Source organism: Furipterus horrens, unplaced genomic scaffold (assembly GCF_987537825.1).
Source record: "Furipterus horrens unplaced genomic scaffold, mFurHor1.1.pri manual_scaffold_17, whole genome shotgun sequence".
Taxonomy (NCBI): Eukaryota; Metazoa; Chordata; class Mammalia; order Chiroptera; family Furipteridae; genus Furipterus; species Furipterus horrens.
Window position 1 is genome coordinate 94,791,999 of NW_028327187.1, and position 8,048 is coordinate 94,800,046.

General features: G+C 43.8%; 1 pseudogene; it reads left to right on the top strand.

Moving 5' to 3' along the window:
• Window positions 1-4,460: 4,460 nt before the first annotated feature.
• Window positions 4,461-7,527, top strand: LOC149991631 (polypeptide N-acetylgalactosaminyltransferase 12-like; annotated as a pseudogene).
• The last annotated feature ends 521 nt before the right edge of the window (window positions 7,528-8,048 follow it).

An 8,048-nucleotide genomic window follows, 5' to 3' on the forward strand; every position in this document is an offset into this window, starting at 1 on the left:
CGTCCTACCTACCCTTGGGTCAAGAAATCCCTAATAAGAGTGGGGGTGTGGAGGGGAGGGTGGCCTTCCCACAAGGGGAAGGATCGTGCAGACTCCAGGTTGGTTGGCTGTCTCTGGACAACGGCATGCTTGGTTTAACAGGCTGGCATCCTTGTTGTATTCTGGGGGCAACAGGGTTAAAGGACATTATTCAATCCGTAACCACTAGATGACAAAAGACAGGTATTAATTTTTCAATGTCCCACACTAGGGAAAATAAAGGCTTCTTTGGAGGAAGGTATGCCAGGTACATCTCACCTGTTCAAAACCCTTTTGCCCATTATACTTAGTTTGGGCTGAGGGAAATATTTTAGGTTTCCCCCCTCTCAGGCCTCTGGGCTCTTTCTGTCCAAGCCATTAGGATAGAAAAGAGAAACCAGTTTTAAAGCAAAGCCTATAGACCACCCCGTTCTTCACCAACCCAGCCACTTAGTTCAGCCAAACCATTGAGTCTCAGGAGGCAGCAATGCAGACAGGATTAAGTGAGGCCTATACGTACAGACAATCACTCAGGTAGTGAGATCGTAGGCTTATGCCCTTTGAAAACAGAAAACACATGTTAATTTATGTAACATAACCCACACACAAGTTTATAGATCTGTAGGACTGTCTTATCGGAAAGACATCCAGGTGCAAGGCATTTGACTTTCTTCTTGCCTGTAAATTAAACATCTTTGATAATGCCACAGACATAGTTTAACTTTCAAATGAAAACAAATTTTTAATGAAAAGAAACTTTAAAGACGGTTAGCTGCACTACTTTATAGTCTACCACTGGGCATTGTGATCTTCCTTGAATCTTGATTTTTCTCCCTAAGATTACCCTCCTTGTCATTAAAGGGACTGCATTAAGTTCATTTTTAATTTATCCTGTTCATTTGCATAAACACAACAAGAGCAGCAAATGATCACTTATGATATTTAGTTCTGCTTTGCTGGAACTTATGCAAGGAACATTTAGGGTGACCTTCAGTCTGCCCTTCAGGGCACAGAAGCTGAACCACATACCTGGCATTCAGCCTTGCCTGTAAACACCTGTCTTTTCCAGGTCCTCCTGGTTTTCCATTGTGCCTTAAGGTCCCTTCTAGCCATCTTTCAGGAAAACAACCTTCGTTCCTTCCCTGGAAAGATTGCTATGGACCGCTCATCCATCCAAGGTACCAGGCCTTTTATCTTGTGGACTTTTATTACCTTTGAAAGTCAGTCCCAGTTGCTCAGGGCTTTTTGGTAACAACCAAAGCCCAAGCATGTCTCCTTTAGGCATGAGATTCCAGTCAAAGTCTTAGTCAAAAAAATCATTATTAACAACTGGTCTTATTAGTTTTATGCAAAGAAACTTAGGTCATTACTTACTTCTTTAGAATGCCAAATTCTGGAGAGATCCGATAGGGAGAAAATATATACAGTGTGAAGGAAAATCCTTGTCCTTCTAATATTCACTGAACTTGCATTTCTATTCTTTATATTTTTATTTTTCCCCCCACTAAAAGTTTTTCTGTTTGTTTGTTTTTCCATTACAGTTGTCTCACTTTTTTCCCCCTCTTGCTTCTCTGCACCCTGTCCCTCCCTTCTCCCACATTCAGTCCCCACCCAGCTGTCCATGTCCATGGATCATTTATACATGTTCTTTGACTAGACCCTTCCCCTTCTTACCACTTCTCTCCCTCCCATCTCCCCCTTTGTTACTGTTAGTTTATTCCTCGTTTACATACCTCTGGTTCAATTTTGCTCATTTGTTTGTGTTGTTCATTAGTTTCCTTTAACAGGTGATAGCATAAGGTAATTTTCTTTTGTTGCCTGGCTTATTTTGCTAAGCATAATTCTCTCTAGTTCCAATCATGTTGTTGCATATGGTAGGAGTTCTTTCTTCCTTTCAGTACTTATTCATTGTCATTTTCCCCCTTTGTACTCGTGTTCCTCTCTGTCTCTCTCTGTTTCTTCATCTTCTTAAAGCAGACCCTTTAGCATCTCTTGCAATACTGGTTTGGTGGAGATGTATTCTTTTAACCTTCTTTTGTCTTGGAAACTCCTTATTTCACCTTCCATTTTGAATGAGAGCCTTGCTGGGTAGAGTATTCTTGGTTGTAGGCCTTTGTTTTTCATTACTTGGAATATATTTTGCCATTCCCTTCTGGCTTGTAGTGTTTCTGCTGAGAAATCTGATGATAGCCTTATTGGAGCTCCCTTGTATGTTATTAGTTGTTTCTCTCTTGCTGCTTTTAGGATTCTCTCTTTGTCTTTGAATGTTGGCATTTTAATTATGATGTGTCTTGAAGTGGGCCTGTTGGGGTTCATCTTCATTGGGACCCTCTGTGCTTCCTGGACTTGCATGATTCTTTCTCTCTTCATGTTAGGGAAGTTTTCTGTCATTAGTTTTTCAAAGAGGTTTTCTATCCCTTGCTCTTCTTCTTCTCCTTCTGGAATTCCTATGATACGGATATTATTACGTTTCATGTTGTCCTGCAGCTGTCTTAGAGCCTCTTCAGTCTTGTTCAGCCTTTTTTCATTTTGTTGCACTGTCTGTGAATTTTTGTCTACATTGTCTTCCAGCTTACTGATCCGATTTTCTGCTTCCTCTAGCCTGTTTTTAATTCCTTCTACTGTGTTCTTCAATTCAGAGATCGTATTCTTCATTTCCTCCTGGCTCTTATTGATAGCTTCCATGTCCTTTTTGATGCTGGTATAATTCTCAGTAAGTTCCTTATAGTTCTTCTGGAGTTCACTGTAGTTTTTCTGGAGTTCTTTGTAGTTTCCGCTGAGCTCATTGAGTTTCTCCATAATCCATGCTTTCAATTCCATATCTGATGGTTGGTTCCCCTCTATTTCATTTAGCACTCTTTCTGGGGACTCTGCCTTTCCTTTCGATGGGGGGTTGTTTCTCTGTCTCCCCATTTTTGTGACTCCTATTGTTTGCTGGTGCTTCTTAGAATGATCTGCACTTCCTGGATCTGCCCTGGTGGCGTCAGATCCTGTACCAGTCTGGGCCTAGGCAGCCTGTTGGAGACTTCCAGGGATCTACTGCCTTTGTCTGTCTCCTTTAGTTGATAATCTATTCAGTCTGTGATTAGCCCTCAGGCTTAAGGACCGTGGGTGTGACAGCTTAATTCCTGTAGGCAGGGCCTTTGCTTCCCCTCAGGCTGATGCCACTTGGCCGGGAATGGTCTGCCTGCAGCGTGGCGATGAGTCAGCACTGGGACCCAGCCGGCCGCTTCCCCAGCTCTCCCCTCAAAGCCACCACACCAAACTCTCCCCAAGTGTCTCCAGTCCTCTCTGTCTTCCCTCTGCTTGTGCCCAGGGTAAGTGGGGGCAGAATATTTTGATATGTGATCCGCTTAAGAGCTCTTTTTCTCCAGCTGTTTCTCTCCGGCTAGCAAGAAACCCTGTGGCTTTTCGCTTTTCTCAGCTGGATACTATTTTACTTTCCACTCTGTTGCTGTAGGCTGGGGAGCTCAGCTGGGGGTTTAGACCCTGCCCTTCTCAGGGGGAACCCCCGGCTGCTGAACTGTTTCTCAGTCCCTTCAGCTGCCACTCGTGTGACGCCAGCCAGCCCCTTCCGTGTCTCCGCACTCCCTACCGGTCACATTGTGGTGTAGCGGCCTTTTCTGTCTCTCTGTGGTTATAAGACTTCTCTCCAGCTGGTGTTTGGTTGGTTATTCCAGATGATTTCTCCAAAATTGCGTTATAAATCCAGACTAGTTCTGGGAGGAAGTTAGTGTAGCTTCCACTTACTCCTCCGCCATCTTGTTTCTCCCGCAAACCACTTTTGACGCTCAATCAGTCACAGCACCTTTTCCATACACTGCATTTAATCTTTGGGTTTCTGTTGTGTTTTTACCTTTCTTGAAATAATAAAGCATAATGTACTGAAAATGTTGTGTATTTTCTTCCATCTTCATTGTTAAAATGGCTACACAAAATTTCACCAATTTTGATGTTTTTTAAATGCACACTGATATGATAGCTGTCATAATACAAACTAACAAAATTGTTTCAAATAAAGTTAAAGACAGCTAAGCACTACTAGAGCCATCTTACAGAGAAAAACAAACAAACTTTTTGGCCAACGCCATATATTTGGAGGTTTTTGTGAAGTATTTGTTGATTACTTTTTAAAAAGGCATATGAGCAAGTCCACTGGTATTTATACTAATTTACAGCTGTATTACTGCCCTTATGTTAGTTTTTTCAAGCTACTGAAATATCTGCTGTTTTTTTTCTATAATTTTTAAAGCTATTATCACTGTTGTTTATTTCTATTTCCATTGAATGATATCCACTAATTATGTTTTAGGACTCAAGTTGCCTAGGGAGCTTATTAAATGCAGATTCCTGGAATAATTCCCAGACATACTGGGGGCTGTGCTTTAGTCATCTTGAGTTGCTATAACAAAATACCATAGAGTGGGTGGCTTAAGCAACAGATGTTTATTTCGCACATTTCCAGAGGCTGGGAGATCAAAGATCCAGGTCCTGGGAGATTAAGTATCTGGTAAGAGTCCACTTCCTAACTTCAAGTGTTCTCTCTCCCCCCACCCCACCCCACCTCCCTTCTTATAAGGGCACTAACTACATAACGAAGATGCCACCCTCATGACCTAATTCCAATTCTAAATCTAATTACCTCGGGGCTGCACCGCTGCCTTGGGGCACGCCACTTGCTTGCAGCCGCTGGTGGACACATGTCAGGTACGCGGCCTGGTGCTGCTTCCCTCTGGGGCTGTGGGAGGTGCTGCCGGCGCTGCTGGCACTGCTCTTGGGCTTGGCTCGGCACTGTAGAGCACATCGTGGGGCCAGGGCAGCCCCCAAGCCGGGACTCCGGCGCATCCTGTGGTCTAGATTGTGCAAACCGGTCCTGCTGCTGCAGCCACCTGTGCCCAGGATGTTCTGGGTGCAGAGGGCAAGGCAGTGCCACTGCAGCTGGACAGAAAGGAGTGGTGGCTTATAAGAGGAGAGCTTGTGGTTGCATTAGATAACATCTACTTTAGCTACCTCATCTCACTGCAACGCCGCCTGTTGGAGGGCAGGAAACCACTGTTGTGAAATTGCTTTGAAACATTGTAGATGACCTATGGGGCTTCTGGTATTCCATCTCTGTGGGATTTGCTTATAGATCCTTCTATGGCCTTGACTCTGGGGAGTTAATCCAAACCCAACGTGATAAGGAATATGGATGCCATCTGCCTTTAATTCCTGCAGCAAGGCCTGTTGGGTTATTCTTGCCTAACTGGAAAGAAAGATACAAAGAAATACAATTATGATCATTTGCCCATGACATCTGTTATTGTAGCATTTTATGAAGAAGCCTGGTCAACTCTCCTTCGGACAGTTTACAGTGTCTTCTAGACGCCCCAGACATCCTGCTGGAAGAAGTTATCCTTGTAGATGACTACAGTGCTAGAGAGCACCTGAAGGAGTGCCTGGCCAACGCGCTGTGGGGCTGCCCAAGGTGCTTCTGGCCAACAAGAGGGAGGGCCTGGTGCAAGCTGGCTGCTGGGAGCTTCTGCACCAAAATGCCACAGGTTGACCTTCCTAGACTGCCACTGTGATTGCCAGGAGGGGTGGCTGGAGCCAGTGCTGCAAAGGATCCTGGAAGAGGACTCAGCAGTGGTGTGCCCTGTGATTGATGTGATTGACTGTATCAAGGTAAGAAACATTCAAACCTGTAGAGAATTTTTATGAGTTTATTTGAGCCAAACTGATAACAATTGCTGAGAAGCAAAATCTCAACAGATTGAGAAATGCTCTGCAAAATGGCAGTTTTGCAGCTTACTTTATACATTACAATAAAATGAGAAGGCATAAGGGGGTTACATGAAATTCACTGGTGATAGATTAGAGACTTGGGAGAATGCAAAGGGGGAAAACCTTTGGGATTGGATAAAAAGATAATAGACACATACTTCTTTTACACAGGTGGGTGCAGGATAATTAACAGTCAACAATTTAACACAATAATAACAATGAGGGGATTGGTGGTTTCTACTCTGGTGTGGTGGTTGTGCTGGGAGGGGCCTGGAAAGGGGGAAGTTACCTTGACATTTCAAAGGCTTGTTTATCAGGTATGTTATACTTGGTGCAAAAAGACAATACACAGGCTAAATTAAGGTAAAGATTGACTTTTGTGAGGGAAGAATCCAGCCTAGGACATGACTACTGGCTATAAACTGCTTTTAGTTAAATAAGCTTTAATTTCAGACCATCCTTTGTGGTTATTTTTGGTCTCTGAGTTTACAAGGCCACCACGCAGGCCTCCCCAGAACTTGGCAGGTAAGCATGTGGCCTCTTTCTCCGTCCACAACTGGAACACCTTTGAGTACCTGGGGAACTCCGAGGAACCCCAGATTGGAGATTTCCACTGGAGGCTGATGTTCACATGGTACGTGGTTCCTGAGACGGAGAGGATATGGATGTGGTCCCCCATCGATGTCATGAGGTCTCCAACAATGGCTGGTGGCCTGTTTGCTGTAAGAAATATTTTGAATATCTGGGGTCTTATGATACAGGAATGGAAGTTTGGGGCAGAGAAAACCTTGAATTCTCCTTTAGGATCTGGCAGTGCGGTGGGACTCTGGAGACACACCCATGTTCTCACATTGCCCACACTTCCGCAAGCAAGCTCCCTACTCCCACACAAAGGCTCAGGCCAACAGTATCCATGTGGGTGAAGTGTGGGTGGCTGAAGTTAAAGAGCTGTGCTACTGCTCTGTTCCCTGTGCGCTGGATGAGAGTGGGAGTAAAGGCTTTCGGTCCTAAGACTCAGCATATCAAATTTTGCTATTATTGCAGCCCAAACTTGTAGTTACTGTGGTAATAGTAAATTGTTACCTACTCTCTTTGAGCAGAACATAAATTTCACCTTTTTTATGCCATGTAAGTTGATTATTTTGAAAGGAGGCAAGCTTTAAGAAAAAAGTTCCTATCTGATATGTAATAAAATGAAATAATGATATGTGAAAAGAGCTCTACTACCATCTCAATCCCCATGCCTACTTGGAGCCCTTTAGGGATGTGACAGAGAGGAAGCAGCTCCATGCGAAGCTTCAGTGAAAGGACTTCAAGTGATTCATGGAGACTGTGTATCCAGGACTGCACGTACCTGAAGACAGGCCTGATTTCTTCGGGATGCTCCAGAGCAAAGGACTAAAAGATTACTGCTTGGACTATAACCCTCTCAACAAACACAAACTCACTGGACACCAGGTCCTCCTGTACCTCTGTCACAGGATGGGTGATAACCAGTTTTCTGAGTACATGTCCCAGAATGAAATTCACTGTTACATCTACTATCCAGAGGCCTGTGTAGCTATGGAGGCAGGAACAGATATTCTTGTCATGCATCTCTGCAAGTTAATGGCCCCAGAGCACCAGAAGTTTATCCTGCAGGAGGATGGTTCTTTATTTCACATACAATCCAAGAAATGTGTTCAGGCTGAGAGGAACGCATTCAGCAATGGTTTCGTACCACTCTTATGAGAGTGCACCAACTAGTTAAAGAACACATGTCATAAAGTGTCACTGTAAGATACCAAGAAGACCAGCATAGGAGATAGGGAGCCCCTTGACTTAGCCCAACAGAGACTTAGCTAAGTATACTGACAGACCCACCAAACATGTCGCTGTTTTTGTTTGTTTGTTTTTTAGATTTTTACTTATTTACTTTTAGAGAGAGGGGAAGGGAGAGAGAAAGAGAGGGAGAGAAACAAAAATGTGTGGGAGATACATTGATTGGTTCCCTCTTACATGCTCCCAACTGGGGATCTGGCCTGCAACCCAGGCATGTGCCCTGACTGGGAATTGAACCCGCAACCTTTCACTTAGCAGGCTGGCGGTCAATCCACTGAATCACACACCAGGGTTGCTGTTCTATTTTTATAAGAAAATCACTGCTGTTTATGTGGGATGTGGTAAGAATGTGAATAAGCTTTGTAATGACTTTAAAAACTTGTTCCCAAACACCCTATTTTCAAAGGGTAGTCATAAAATGTTAACTATTGGTAGTCAGAGAATTA